The sequence below is a fragment of the Prionailurus bengalensis genome, chromosome B3 (assembly GCF_016509475.1).
Source record: "Prionailurus bengalensis isolate Pbe53 chromosome B3, Fcat_Pben_1.1_paternal_pri, whole genome shotgun sequence".
Taxonomy (NCBI): Eukaryota; Metazoa; Chordata; class Mammalia; order Carnivora; family Felidae; genus Prionailurus; species Prionailurus bengalensis.
Window position 1 is genome coordinate 10,339,768 of NC_057355.1, and position 15,384 is coordinate 10,355,151.

Consider the following 15,384-nt stretch of genomic DNA (forward strand, 5'->3'; position numbering starts at 1 on the left):
ACCCTCCAGCTTACTTTATTGTAAGAATACGGTATATAATACATAGGACATACAAAATGTGTATCAATCAACTGTTTATGTTATTGGTAAGGCTTCTTGTAAACAGTACATTATTGGTGGTTAAGTTTTGGGAAAGTCAAAAGTGATACATGGATTTTCAACTATTTGACTTTCCCCAAACTTATAAGCCAAAGGGTAAAAGTGGTCTTTCCCATAATGTTTCTGGAACATCTGGGTCTTTATGGAGACAAAATAAACTTTGACCTACTTCATTCCATACATGAATAGAACAGAGACCAAAATAGGAAGGGTAAAACAAAAAGTCATTTGACAAGAAAACATAGAGATAATAGTTGCCTGACCCTCAGGTGATTGGATTTCTTAAACAGGACCTCCAAAATTATGTGATTAATATTTTAATCATAAAAGAAACAACTGATACATTGTACTTCATCAAAATAAAGAAAATAAAAACATAAGCCCCAAATTGGGAGATGTTAAAACTACATATGTCTAATCAAAGACTCATATTAAGTAAATAGAATGACTACAGATCAATAAGAAAAGACAAACCAATATATTGGTCAAAGGGCTTGAAATGGCACTTCACAAAAAGATATTCAAATGGCCAATGAGCCATTTTAAAAATTTTTATTCATTTCTGAGAGAGGGAGAGAGAGAGCACAAGGAGGGGCAGGACAGAGAGAGAGGGAGACACAGGATCCAACGCAGGCTCCAGGCTCTGAGTTGTCAGCACAGAGCCTGACACAGGGCTTGAACCCATGTACAGTGGGATCATGACCTGACCTGAAGTCAGAGGCTTAACCGACTGAGCCACCCAGGTGCTCCACAATAAGCCATTAAAAAGGTCAACGTCATTAGTCAACAAGGAAAGGCAAATTAAAACTACACTGAAGTATCACTACACACCAGGGAGAATGGTTAAAATTAAAAACACGATGCCACGTTATGACAAAGAAGTGGAATGTCTGGCATTCTCATACTGCAGGTGGGACTGTATTGGCACAACGTCTTTGCAAAGCTGTATGGTAGTGTCTACTAAAGCAAAGCATGGACTTATCCTGTGACCTAGCAATTCTACTCCTGGTTACACACCCAACAGAAAAGTGCACACACCTGTCACACACTTTATTTGGTGGTGGCTTTATTCATAACAGCTAAAAACTGGAAGCAACACAAATGTCCACCCTCCACAGAAGGGATACATAACTTGTGTTATACTCAGGCAGTGGAGCACGAGACGGCAATAAAAAAGAATGTCCTATGAATATATATAACAATATGGATGAATCTCGGACATTATGTTGGAGTAAAAGAAGCCATACACAAAAAATACCCACTGAATGATTCCATCCCCATGTAGTTCAAGAACAGGCAATACTAGTTGGTGTGGAAAGAGGTGAGAATAGCGAGTTACATCTGGGTGATGAGTGGTTATTGCTTGGGAAGGAGCACAAAGAAAGCTCTGGATGCCAGAACTGTTCAATATCTTAATCTGGATGGGGGCTGAGCAGACACTACATGCCCGGTGGCCTTTGCAACAGCAGCAAACAAGAGATCATGCTTTCCTATAGCTTATGTTCTAGTGAGGAGGACAGACATTAGGCAGTTGACTTTAGTAATGTGTTGGGTGCTGTGGTGGAGGTAGTAGTCGGTGGCTGGGTTATTGCAGGGATGAGGGAAGAATTCCCCAAAGGACAGATTGTTCAGTTGAGAACCATTAGGCATTAGGGACAGGAGAGTGGGAGACAGAACATTCCAGGCAAGCCAGAACAGCATGTGCAAAGGCCTGGGGGTGACACCAAACGGAGGCATGAAAATTTGGTATCACTGGAGTAGGGGGAAAGGATGGGGGTGGGGTGGGGGCGGGGTGGCTGGGCTGCCAGTGGCCTTGCCCTTTGGTGACTGAATGAGATGCGTTAGAAGAGTTTCAGCTTTTCTAAGGCCACTAGGAAACCAGTGCCTGGTTGTAGGTAAGAAAGAGCCAAGATCACATTTACATTTTAAGAAGTGAGTTTAGGAGGCTGAGCAGTGGGAGCTCCCGGGGTGATCCCAGTGAGGGATGCTGGGGCGGGCGGGGGGGGGGGGGGGCTGGAGCAGGGCGGGGACATAGGAGCTGGCCAGCTGCGCACTGACTGTAGAGCTAGTGACAACGGCGGGGGCGGGGGGGGGGTGGGGGGACCGAGGACCTCGTGATGGTGTCTTGTGCTGGGTGGGGAAGAGGAAGTCTTTCCGGACCTGCCAGCATTTCAGCACTAGTAGGAAAGGAAAGCAGTTCCAGACCCAGGGGGCCACAGGCCCCCCTGGGCGATACGTTGTTTGATTTCACCTCCGAATTTCCAGTGTCATTTGGTTGCCTCTCCCTTCCTTCTAGAAGGAGCTTTGCTCCTGAAAAGAGCCTTTCACTGCAGGGTGAAGTCTTCTGTGCATGGATGCGGGGGGGGGGGGGGGGGGGGGGGAGGGGGGTTGGAAGGAGGGAGACAGGCGGAGGGGGCCTGTTCGATGCAGCAAGCCCCCCCGCGTCTTGCTCCTTCTTCCCACTCGCCAAATAGGTTCTTCTCGGTTCCCCGATGAGGTAACAAGACAGAGCGGTTTAATTGCATCCATTATCTAAGATAGTTGGGCGATGAAATTAGCAGAGGATTCCCCTTGCCAGGAATTTGAGTCCGGTCCTCTGATGCGTCCTAGTTCGGAGTTGGTGAGAGGGCATCCAGAGTACACAGCGCCCCCTCGCTCCAGGCGGGGTGGAGAGAGCGAAGCGAGGTGACTCCCGGAATCGGTTGGCTACCAAACTCGGAACTCGAGGAATAAGAAGTTTGACATCTATCGGTCTGCAAATCCAGACAGCCTGGGGCCCCGCCGGCCCCCTTCCCAGCCAGCTTTCCCATTCACTCCGCCTGGAATCAGGAGGGATTTAGAAGCAGGGAGCTCCTGCAGCGGATGCCGCTAATGCCCAGACCGGGGAGAAAGCGGGTTAGGATCTGATCCCGCCGCACCGAGGAGCCGGGGAGCCGCCCGCCCTCGGTTCTCGGAGTGGCGGGGGCGCGCTGCGTGCCGCGCCTGGGCAGGCGGCAGCGGCGGCGGCGGCGGCGGCGTGGGCGCCGTGATGCAGGTGTGACAGCCGCGGACTCCTGCCTCCGCCGGGATCGCCCCAGCGCCGCGGTGGCCGGAGCTGCGGGGCCGAGCAGCCAGCGCGGACGCCGCTCCGCGCGCACTCGCACCCGCGCCCGCATCCCTCCGGCCCGCGGATTTCCCACCCAGGTAGGCGACGCCGTTTCTCGCTCGGGTGCTTGCAGACCCGGCCGGGCGCCGACCCCGCGCTGCAGGGGCCTCCCCCGCTCGCCTGCGGGGCCGCAACGTACCCGCTTGCTCCCTGTGAATGTTGTTGATAGTAAATGGCACCAAAGCCAGGGGAGAGTCTTGGAAAGCAGGCGCAGAGCGGCGAGGACTGCCGGCTGCCTGCGGCTGCGCGCTTCATTGAAGGTGGCATCCCCAAGGGCTGTTTTTTAAACGCGGTTTGAACTGTTAGCGCCACGCAGTTCTGCAACTTAGGCTACTGACATTTGCTAACTCCGTTTGCATAGGCTTCCCAGCCAGGGCGTTTCGTTTGAGTTCTCTTCCAAGCAGATGGGTTTTGCCTGGGGGTGGGGGGCGGTCTGTTCGTAAAGAACGGAAGAAAAACCTGCTTACACCTGGTGGCTTGGGTTGGGGTCAGTCGGCGAGTGTGTGTCTCTGTATGTGGAGGGCGCCCTCCGCGGGCGTGGGAGCCGTTTCTTAGGGAGGCAGAGAGGATTTGTTTAGAGATGGATTTTAGCGCAAGGAAAAGAACATCATTTGTTCTGCAGGGACGGGTGAGCAAACGCGTTTAGCCAGGGAGGAGCGAGGCACAGCCGTTTCTTCCGCAGACGGGTGTTAGCTGTGTCTGCTGTCCAGGGTCCAGCAGGACTGCTGAGACCCGACCCTTGAACCAATTGCAGATGCAATCTAGCTCCGTTTCAAGGTAACTTAACGTCGTTGTCTTGGGCTCTGCTAAGAGCAGCCGGGTGGGGTGGGGTGCAAGGGGGTCCCTGCTTGTTTTCTTAAAGCCGGTTTGGGAGGTCAACGTGGGTGGCTTTGAGGTTCGAGGAGTGGCGATTGAGGGGCGCGAGAGGTGTGTGTCGCGGGGAGAACTGGGCATTGCGGCCAGCTCCGGGGTCGTTCTGCTGTACTGGACCTCTTCTATGTTTCTGCCTCCTGCCCTTTCCAGAAGAGGTGGTGGCTTGTCCTGCGGGCTCCACTCAATGCAGCAGGTCCGGTACAGGCTCATTCTGCATCTTTCTTGAGTCAGCAAATACTCATCCAGCACCTAGGATGTGTCAGAGGCTGGATTAGCCCTTGGGGATGCAGCGGTGAGGAAAACAAAGTCCACGCTCCCCAGAAGCTCACACCTAGTCAGGGAGAAACACCTGTAATAATGAAGTGTGATGAGTTCAGTCATGTAGGTGGGAGAAAAGAGTGTTGGGCGCAGGGAGGAGGGAGGAATAAATTGTGCCAGTCGATTGTTTTTAAAACGAAGCGCTCACAGATGAGGCATGCCACGGAAGGATTTCCGCAGGGATTGTGTCCCTCTGTTTGGTCCCTTGGTCTGTGAGCGACCCACATCGCTCTCCCACCCCATCAACATCCTAGCTACTGGGTGGGCAACTGGATGGGCAAGAGTTCTGCAAGTCACTTCTGGGCGGGTGCTTGTGGTGTATGCCCAGACCCAGCAGACACAAAACACAGAAGTGTGCACAATGCCCGTCAGGTTCTTCTTCTTCTTTTTTTTTTTTTTTAATTGATTGTTTTCCTAAATTCCAGGACCAACAAGGGTTTGAAGCAGTACTTCTCAAAGGCAAGGATTCTGGAAATTTCTGGGGGATTCTCAGAGCACATGAACTTCTGTCTTCTCCCCCCTTGTGTCCCTAACCTGTCTGTACTTGTGCCAGCCCAGTTCAAAAGGAAAGGTCTGACCTTGATTATGTCTCAATGGGTGGAAAGGAAAGGAAAAAGGAAGGTGTTATTACCAGCCTGCTCTCTGGGAGAGGAAAATCCAATCTAATGGATGTTTCTTCCTGCACAGAAGCTGCGGTGGGTGATGAGATATGAGAGCTTTTGTGTGATGCGTGCTTGGCAGAGATGCGTATCACATGCGTTTGGAAATCCGAACCGTCATTAAGGTGTTTGGAAAGCAGGCTGGCCTCTGCAAGGCACCTGGGCTTTGATGGGCAGACAGTCTTGGGCAAGTTACATAGCCTCTCTTTGAGCTTTGATTTTCTGATCTGTAACGTGGGGATAACAAGAGTTGTTACAATAGCTGCATAGTGGATGCTTAAAGAATATTTGTTCCTTGTTGAATAATTTTCAGACATAAATTGCTTGGCACTAAGTAAATGGTCAAGAAATTGCAGTTCATTTATTGAGTACCTACTAGGTGTCCAGAGACTGCTTTATGTGTGGGGAATGCAGAACTGAACTAGATGAAGCCCCTATCCTGAAAGAGCTTAGTGTGTGTGTGTGTGTGTGTGTGTGTGTGTGTGTGTGTGTCTGTGAGACAACAAATAACTAAGTAACTAGAAAGTGAATCAGCCAGTGATGCGTTCTAATGGAGAGGAATAAAGCAGGGTAAGAGGAATGAGGAGTTCTGCCAGAGGGTGGGGTAAGGATGGTTATTTTTTTTTTATGCAGCCAGGTCAGGGAAGGCTTTGCTGATAAATGACATTTGATCAGACCCCTGGGGAAAGTGAGGGAGCGAGCCAGCCAGATGCAGAGACCAAGCATTCCGGGCAGAGCAACAGCACCTGCAAAAACCCTGAAATAGGAGAGAGATGTGTTCATAGGAAAATCAGAAAGGAGGCCAAGGAGGCTGTGGTTGAGTGAGTGAGGGGATCAGCAGTGGGACTTGAGGGGGCAGACGCCGCAAGGTCACTGGGGTATTGCCTCTCATGATTTATATTTGTCACTAAGCTTCATGTCCCCAGCTCTTGTTTAAGGAACCGGCTGAGATCCTACACTCTATGTTTAGAAGGTATAGGTTCCTGTGGTCACTCAGAACATAAGCCGATGCAGCAAGCAGAGGTACAAATCTTTGCAAGGCAACCAGGGGCACAGGAATGAGGGAGGAGGGCAAAACAGTGTTCAGATATCTTTCCTCCAGATAGAGTATTTGAGTTTCTTTTGGAACCTTAATGTTATGTTTGTTTCTTCCTCTCCACACCCCCCCCCCCCAATTGTAAAAGAAAGTGTCACCTTTACTAAACAGCCCTGCTTATGTTGCTCTTGCTAGTTATTATTTGTTTTCTTTGAGGACAATATAGTTTCTGTGGTTATGGAAGGTGTTAGAATTGATTGGAAGTAGACTCACCTGCAGAGGATCATGGAATGACTTACCTAGTATCATTCGATGCATTTATTCGAAGCTTTTATCTTGTATGGTTAGTATGAAGACCACAGTTTGCTGCTCTGTCCCCTTGAGACTTAGTTCCTCTGCAGATTTGAGAGCTCCAACCACTGGTCTTGGTACAGTGGGGCTACTGCAAGGTGTCCCGTGGAGAGATGTCTGAGAATCTTGTCAAAGTCTCTGTGAAATAGGATATGATGTGGCTGGGTCCCCGTAAGAGTGACTGGCAGGGTGTCTCCCACGATACCTCAGAAGGTGACATTTACCTGGGTGCATTTCTCCCCTCTGAGGTCCGGCTTTTAGTTTTGCTGCCTTGCAAACCTCATCTGTCTCTCTGGGCCACATCACAGTGACCTTGCCCAATGGCATGCCAGTCTACTGATTTGAAACGGCTGAGATACTGTGTGGCATGGCCAGCCCCCTCCTGATGTCTAAACCATAAGGAGGAAGTATCCCAATGAGCATGCACGCAGAGCAGAGCAGCTTAGATGCCTACCCTAGTAAGATCACACGTTTTAGGGCTGATACTGCTAATGGGACTCCAGAAGAAACCTGCCCCAAAACAACCAGATAGTATTTTTCTCCCACGTCTGTTGGTTGGCTGGGAAGTTTGCAGATCGGGCTTATGCCTGGTTTGGTGGGTTTGCTCATGTGATTTTGGTCTACTGATGGAGTGGCCGAGGGCTGGCTGCTTTGGGATGGCCTCAGCCGGGGTGACTTGGCATGTTCACACAGTGGTGACAGGAATCCAAGAGAGAGTAGAAACTGGCATGATCTCTGGAGGCCTAATCTTATAGCTAGCACACTATCATTTCATCCTTTTCTATTGGCAGGATGTCATAAGGCCAGTGCAGAGTGAGGGAGCAGGGAATAGACTCCACTTCTTGGTGAGAGGCGCTACATAGTCACATTGCAGAGAGTGTGGATACAGGGAAGGGAAGAATTAGGGATATTTTTGCCATTGATCTACTGGTACAGGGACCTTAATATTTAGAGTCCCCTGGCTAAGGCTCCTTTTCTCCTGAACTCTGCTTGAAAGGGCAATGCCTGCAACTTCCTCTTTTTCTTTTTGTCTGTGTTTCTGTGGCTGACCAACTTTAGACATATATACCTTTAGATAGTCATTCATTGGCCAGCCGTTTGTTGAGTGTTCTCTATGTGTCAGGCGTGTTACAGGCAGGGTATACAGCAATAAAAATACAACGTCCATCCTCGTGAAGCATTTACTCTAGCTGGGGGAGACAAATAATGTGGAAGTAAATAAGTAAATGTGTAATGCAGGACATCAAGCGGGGAAGGGAGGATGGGAAGCGTCAGGTTGAGTGGGAGTTGGGGACAGGGTTGAGTAGGTGGTGGGCATTTTATACAAAGTGGTCAAGGTGACATGAAGGAAGTGAAAGAGTGAGCCAGATGGATATCTGGGGAAAGACTGTTTTAGGCAGAGGAAGCAATAAGTGCAAAGGCCCTGAGGCAACAAGGTGCTGGCGTGTTCTGGGAAGAGCAAGGAGACTCATGTAGAAGGAACTGAGAGGGTGACCATGGTAAAAGCTGAGGTCAGAGAAGTAGCAGGGAGCTAGTAATACAAAGTCTTGTAGGGCCTTGTGTGGACTTTGGCTTTTTCTCTGAGCAAATGGGGAATCACTGGAGAATTTTGAGCACTGGTTTCCATGATCTGATTTATGTTTTACAATGACCCCTTGAGATTTAACCTTATAAGTGACTCTAGGGGTTCAAGAATGAAAACAGAGAGAGCATCCAGGAGGCTACTGTGGTTCTTCAGGCGAGAGAAGGTGGTGGTTTGGACCAAGGTGGAGAGTGGTGACTGTGAGAAGCGGTCAAATTTTGGATATATTTGATGATGGAGAAGACAGGGCTTGCTGATTGGTAGATTTAGGGTATGAGGGAAAGAAAGGAGTCAAGGATGACTCCACATATTTTTTGAAGTTTATTTATTTTGAGAGAGAGAGAAAGAGCAGGGGAGGGGCAGAGAGAGAGAGAGAGAGAGAGAGAGAGCGCGAGCGCATTCCAAATAGGCTCCTTGCCGTCAGTGCAGAGCCTGATATGGGGCTCAAACTCGTGAACTGTGAGATCATGACCTGAGTGGAGATCAAGAGTCAGATGCTTAACCGACTGAGCCACCCAGCCACCAGACCACATATTTTGACTTCAGCAACTGTAAGAGGCCCTTTACTGAAATGGAGAAGGAACAGTTATGTGGTCAACTGGTTGTCCAATGGGAGATTTTAAGTAGACATTTGTATATGTGAGTTTAGAGTTGAAGGAAGGGGTTCGAGAAGGAGATGCAGATTTGAGTGTTGTTAGCATGTTATTTATTTGTCCCCTCAGCAAGCCAATTCATTGCTGTATCACCAGTGCCCAGAATATTGCCTGGCACATATTATGTGCTCAATGAATATTTACTGAATGAATGAATGGAACCATTTAATCACTGGAGGTGACTGCACATCCTTGCTTCAGTGGATCTTGAAGTGTAACTCCCTGAAGTTATTCCCTTTCTTTCCAAAGTCTCGTGGGAGCGTTATTGTGGATCTTGTGGACTAAAAACAGACTTTAAATACAAAGGCTCCAATTGCTTATATCTTACAGAAAGCAGTGTGTGGTGACAAGTAAGAAAAAGAAACAAATGGAAGCCAAAAAATAGCTCATACTTTCAAAAAAGGAGACAAGATCTTCCAGAGAGAGGTGGCTGAAATTCAGGGGTGTGATGTTCTTTGGTTATTATTGTACTGCTCTTAATTTAAGATTAAGCAGGAGCAGGAAAGAATCTTGAAAAAGGGAGCGATTTATTTAAATCAACTTTATGCCAAGTGAAAGAGTGTCACCAGCTCACTTGAAAAATCCCACATCTACAGCATCTTGCATAATGTGTTCCTGTTTATAAAAGGAGAAAAATAGGCAATGGTTTTATTGGAAAGGGGGGAGGGTGCTAAAATTCTCAAATTCTAAGTGCTATCCAGTTCCTCTCCATGGTGTGGCTGGATATGTGTGAGAGTGGGTTTTGTTCACCATGATATTGAGAGGGAGGGAATGAAAAAAAAAGGAGGTACTATAATTGAAAGTGGTTTCTTCTGTGTGTGTTTGTGTGTGTATGAGAGATAGATAGGGAGAGAGAGAGAGAGAGAGAGGGAGAGAGAGAGAGAGAGAGGCAATACTAGTGTGAGAAAAGGAATTGAAACCCAACAGGACATAAGAGAAAGGTAGTAAATTGGCCTCCATTTTGATGTGTGGGCAATAAGCCTGACCACGTGGGGCATAGGATAGAGCAGTGGGGTTTGGAATCAGACAGAAGTTGGTTTGAACTCAAGTTTCCTTACTTTCTGTGTAAACTTGAGCAAGTTATTTAATTTCTCTGAGCCTTGACTTTCTCAGGTGTAAGATGATGATGATGATGATGGTGGTGATGATGTTGATGATGTTGATGATGGTGATGGTGTTGATGGTGGTGATGATTTTGATGATGATGATGGTGATGGTGGTGATGGCGTTGATGTTGATGGTGGTGATGAAGTTGATGGTGATGGTGGTCATGATGGTGGTGATGATGGTGGTGGTGGTGGTGATGATAATGATGGTGACAGTGATGGTAATAACATCGAAGTGCTCTGCAGTTCCTTTCATGCTCCTGGACTTGGAATGATGTTGGTTAAAATGCTGATTATGTGATCACCATACCTTTAAGTTTCTGAAGGACTTAAGGATTCTGTGTGAAGAGAGAATTGAGAATCTGTCATTTACTGTTGCCAGTGCTATTGAGAAAATGATTTGCATGGCGTTCATGATGTTAAAAATAAGACAAGTGGATAATAATCAGCCTTATGGGCTGGAGATTTCCAAGTGCCTCAGAAGGAAACCAACGTTCTATTCTCTGCAGTAAACCAATCCCACTAGCTCAGCTTGGCAATATCCCAGAGTTTGTTGGAATTCTATGATAGAAATTTCTGAGTCCCTTGGATTATGTAGATGCAGAAACTTTCCTATCATATGCCTCCGGGCATTGCTCTCACAAAATCTACCCCGTGGTGTCTTCTGCTGGAAAAATCTGCTGTTATCTCTGCTCCAGGCCCATAGTAGACTTGTACTAGATATTTATTTGATACATGAGTGAGTAAATACTGTTGTGGTTGTTCTATTAGTTGAATTTCTTCCTGGTGATTCTTCACTGTCCTAGGCAAGAAATGAGAGCATATGTGACAGTAATGAGCTAAGTTTTCGGCACCTAGTAGGTACTCAGAAGCTAATGGTGTCTCTTCCCCAACCTCTGTGCCTTTGCTGCTATTCTGGCCTCTTCTAGATCAAAGATCATACACTCAACTTTCCCTTGGAACTGTCGGATACATCAGCAGCAAAGGTCAAAGCTCCTCTACTGTCCTGACTGTTGATTACCGCTCACCCAACAGTGTCCCCTGCTCCAGGAGGGAAGATCCACATCATGATTCCCTCCACACAGAAAGAAGTCCTATCAGATCTTCCTGTTTTCTGTAAAAATTCCTGCTCCATTCATTTCCTGTTCCCTTCAGTCTTCAGAGCTTGCTTCTGTCTTGGGTGGCAGGGGAGAGAGTAGCTTTAACTTTTTTTCTCCCAAAAGGCAGCTAAAAATTCTTCCCTAGCTGGTGACTGCAGAACCCTTCAGAAATAGAATTGAGCTGCACTACTTTTAGGATTTCGATCATGTAGGCCACAGCCTTTCTCCCTGTTCCATTTTATAGATGGGACACCTGAGGCCCAGCGAAAAGAAATCATAGAGAAAAGTACCCTTGGAGACGTGGAGGACCAACCTCCTTTCCTTCTCATCCAGCTCTGCGTAGATGCAACAGAAGGTCATTTTGCCAGACCTGCAGAGCCTTTTTGAACCACAGACGTCAGAGTCTGGAAGGTGGCTGCTTAAGCTGGGGGTGCGGTGCCATTATCTGCTTCCATGCCAGCCCCAGATGACACATCTATTTTCAGGAGCTCCGGGCTCCTAAAACTCACCTAAGCAGGCAATAGGTGTCAGTTTTCAAGACAGAAACATGCAAATGAATACCTGTCTGTGGATAAATGGGCCATCATTACTCTCAAGTGCACAGGCTTTGTTGCAATGAATATTTGATGGGCATTTTCCTTTTAGGTCCGGAGCAATTCCAAGTCAGTGGAAGGATTCACTTGAACTACCGGGTCCTAGCGTTGCAGAGCTGAAGGGACCTCAGAATGCAGGAATCTCAACTCCTTGGGATGTACTCATTGCTCGTTGTAGGGGTAGGAGAGGAAGTCTTCCTCCTAGGAAAGGGGGAGCTGAGTCTGGAGAAGGAAATGACTTATCTAAGGTCCTGTAGTAAGTCACCAATGGCAAGAGGATCAGAGGCCAATCAGGCTTGTAGCAACAAAAGTTAACCTGAGGATAGGGACTGAGAGGGACTGGAAAAATGGGGCCTGGGTTCCCTTCATTGTTATGCTTAGAAATCCTCTGAATCAGCATGACTAGTTTTCCTGGCCAGGAAAGAGCCTGGTTAGACCCCTCAGTGCTTTCCTCTGAGAAGTCCTTGGGGATTTCTCCTGCCAGGCTCCAAAGCCCAGGCCTTGCTCTCGCCTTGCCTGTGGCCCCTGCTCTCTTGCCGTATGCAGAATGTGACCGTGGCCTCTGATCTGATCTGGGGTGCAGCAGATGGCACAGAGAGAGGAATGGAGCTCAGCTGGCATGTGGGTGGCTCTGAGAGAGAGGAAACAGCCTTGTGGGGTGGCCTGCTCCAGGCAGAGAGTGCTGGGCCCCGGGACTGGGCTGGAGAGCTCACGGCAAAGACTGGAGCTCCTGACCTTGGCCCAGGAGGGCTCCAGGGACTCAGTTCCACTCCTACCGTCACGATGAATAATGAACATCTCCCACCCATGCTTGCTTAAATGCCCATGGGTTAAATACAGTCACTTGCATTTTTTTTTGAAGCAAAACATAACAATTAATCATTAAGGAAAGGAAAGCCATAGGAGAGGAATGTTAAAGATGAAAGATGAGCTCCGGTGGAATTGTCAGAAGCAATATGGAAGCAGGGGGTGAGGCTGAGCCAAGTCTTCTTGCTGCCCACAACGGAGGACTTATTTTTCCTTCCTTGGGTTGTGCTGGCCAGTCTCTGGCACAGAAGCTGTGATGGGATCCAGCCCTCACATCACTAGATTGGTGGCCTCCTGTTTCCACAGAGGCTCAGGGTGTGGGACCTGGGGGCACCACGCAGCATGGTTTCAGCCCATCTCCTGGAGACAAGGACAGCCTCTTCTGGTCGACTTGATCTTCTCATCGGTTCCTCAATTCTTGAGCTCCTTTGAGACTATAGAAGGCAAAGAACCCCAGAGCCAGTGTGCCTGGGTCCCCAGCCTGGCTCTGCATCTTATGAATGTGGGAACTTGGACAGGTCATTTAACAGCTCTGTGCCTCAGTCTCCAAATCAGTAAAATGGGAATGATGATAGTGTTTCCTGCTCTGTAGAGTTATGGGGAAGAAGACATGAGTTGACTTGCACCAGGAGCTCAGAATAGCACCTGCCTCCTAAGGAAACATTCACTGGGGGCAGATAGTATAAATGCCACATCCTGAATCCAAGGACTGGCTGAAGTCCCTTTATGGCAGCTGCCATTCCAGTCTGAGTCTGTCATCCCACATTCGAGGGAGCATGCTCAGGGTTCTGTCCCCTCTGCTCTCATCGTGGAGAGACAAGGGAGTGCTTAGGGCTTGCTTATAAATCTGTTGTATTCTCATTTTATAGATAAAGAAATGCAAACAACAGAGAAGTGTAGCAAACAATTTCATATGAGGTGCCGGGAACACGTATGCATTAGATGCTCTTTCTCTGGGAGCTTCCTCGAGCAGTCCGATCATGTAACACTAATGATTATTATCACGCAGCCTTGATCTCATTGGATTTTCATGATCTCTATGAAGTGGGGGCTTATTGTCTCCATTTCATGGTGGAGGTTCAGACACCTGTTCAAACTGAGGTTCAGACAAGTTAAATAATTTGGCCAAAGTGTAGCATCTGCTAAAGGGCAGAGTGGATTCTAATGCAAAGCTGCTTCCTGCTCTAGAATAATGTTCTCTGCACTGTGCTGTGGTCCAGGAAGGCTTGTTAGGTGTGGCTCTGGGCCTCTGCCCACCACCTTGACTTAGCCTCCCCTGCTTTTCCTGCTACAACCCCCCCCCCCCCCCATCTTCTAAAGGGGATTTGCAAACATCCGGCTAGTGCCACGTGGGCTTAAACCAGGCATTGGATCCAATCGGCTTCCCTGCCTCTGGAGCTGGTTTCCTATACTGATGTCCATCTGCCCTACCTGTAGGCTTGTTCTCAGGGTCAGTACTCACCTGTGGCTGGAGATGTTTAACTTCTAAAAGGGTCAGACTTCAAGGGTCCTTGAGGGATAATGGTCCCTAACTCAGTGCTCCGTAGCTCATAACTGAGTTTCTTCTATAACTTTAAGACCAACTTCCTGTTTTCCCCAAAGATGCTTTGAGAGAACTCTGCTTATGCTCCTCTGCATAATCTGACTTCATTTATTCTGGACCGTAGGGTTGGGTTTGGACCCACACCCAAACCACGGTCTTCCGCAGATCTCTATTCAGCCACTGCTATGTTCCAGGCTTTGTCTCTTACATTTTTCTCTTACTGGAAGAGTTCGTGTCTTTTCTCTTTAGAATCTTTCCCCTATGGAAGCAGGGGTCTTTGAGGTTTGCCTGAGGTGCACCGGGTGCCTCTGCAAATAAACCCCAGGGCCTTGCCACTCAAAGTATGGGCCCTGAACTGTTAGCATCAGCATCTCTTGGAGCTTGTTAGAAATGTAGAATTTCAGGCCCCACCCCAGACCTGCTGAATGAGAACCTGCATTTTGACAAGATCCCCAGGTGATTTTTCTGCACGGCTCAAAACATCTCCATACCGTTTCTTCCCCCTACTTCAGAGCTCACGTGGTCACATACACTTCGCCCCCTGCTTCTGGCTCCTCAGGGAAGCAGGGCCATGACTTGGCCGGGGCCGAGCTGCCTCTCTTGTCCTGGTCCTACAAGGGCTGCAGTGCCTGGGCTCTACCATCGGGGAGCTCATTAATTAATAACTAGAGCACAACGTAAGAAGGTGATATCACAGAGATATATCCTGAGTGAATGCTTGTAGTATCACAAACTCTAAGAAGTTGCTGTTACTGTCTGAGGAAAGAAGACTGGGGGCCAGGAAAAGCTATTGGATTGGGTGATGGGGTATTGCTTCATTGGGCCCTGAAGGATGGGTAGGAGTTTTCCAGGTGGGTGGTGGGGAGGAGAAGGGGATTCCTGATAGCAAACATAGCTTGGAGAGTAGCATATAGATCTGCAAATGTTCAGCTGATTTGGGCAATGGGTAGGTGTGGCCGGGGTGTGGGGTGTGAGGTGGTTTTGGTCAGGGGTGAAAGTCGAGGAGAGGGGGATGGGGAAGAGAAATTTGTTGGAAAGTGGTGCGAACACTTAGTGGAATCTCTTGGGGGGGGGGTGGCTAAAGGTTATCATCAGGTGTGCCAAGGAGAAAAAAGCTCAGGAACCACTGAGATGCATAGAGGAGCTGATTGTCTTGGCTCCTTGAAATGGTCCTGTAAATAAGGAGATAACTGCTTGCTGTTCTGTGCTGCAGCCACAAGGCCTGGCTGTGTGTGAATTGAGCGGATCAGAAGTACGATATGGCCTCCATCATACACATCCATCCAATTAGAGAAACGACAGCTTTGGAAATTGATGTCTGTGAGATGCTTTCAGGTGCAGAAAGACCTAAGAGACCATGGATAACATTTAAGAAGTACAAAAAAGTCCTTAGACCGTAGTTGCCCAGAACAAATGGAGCAGAAGGTTCTGTGTCCTGTATTTGACAGAGCCTGAGCCACTATGTCTCAGGCCGTTGCCTGGATTACATGATTCCAACCCATAACTGCTCCAAGAGTTA

At 48.3% G+C, this 15,384-nt stretch overlaps 1 protein-coding gene across 2 annotated transcripts in view; it reads left to right on the plus strand.

Moving 5' to 3' along the window:
* The first annotated feature begins 3,183 nt into the window (after positions 1 to 3,183).
* The window catches only part of SV2B (synaptic vesicle glycoprotein 2B), a 191,276-nt gene continuing 179,075 nt past the window's right edge, over positions 3,184 to 15,384 (plus strand). The window contains exon 1 of one of the 2 annotated variants that reach the window (XM_043554753.1): positions 3,184 to 3,282. The gene's annotated coding sequence lies outside the window, so the exon portion shown is untranslated. Of the gene's footprint in view, positions 3,283 to 3,843; positions 4,022 to 15,384 lie in introns of those variants that run through there. The other variant, XM_043554754.1, reaches the window with a different exon arrangement.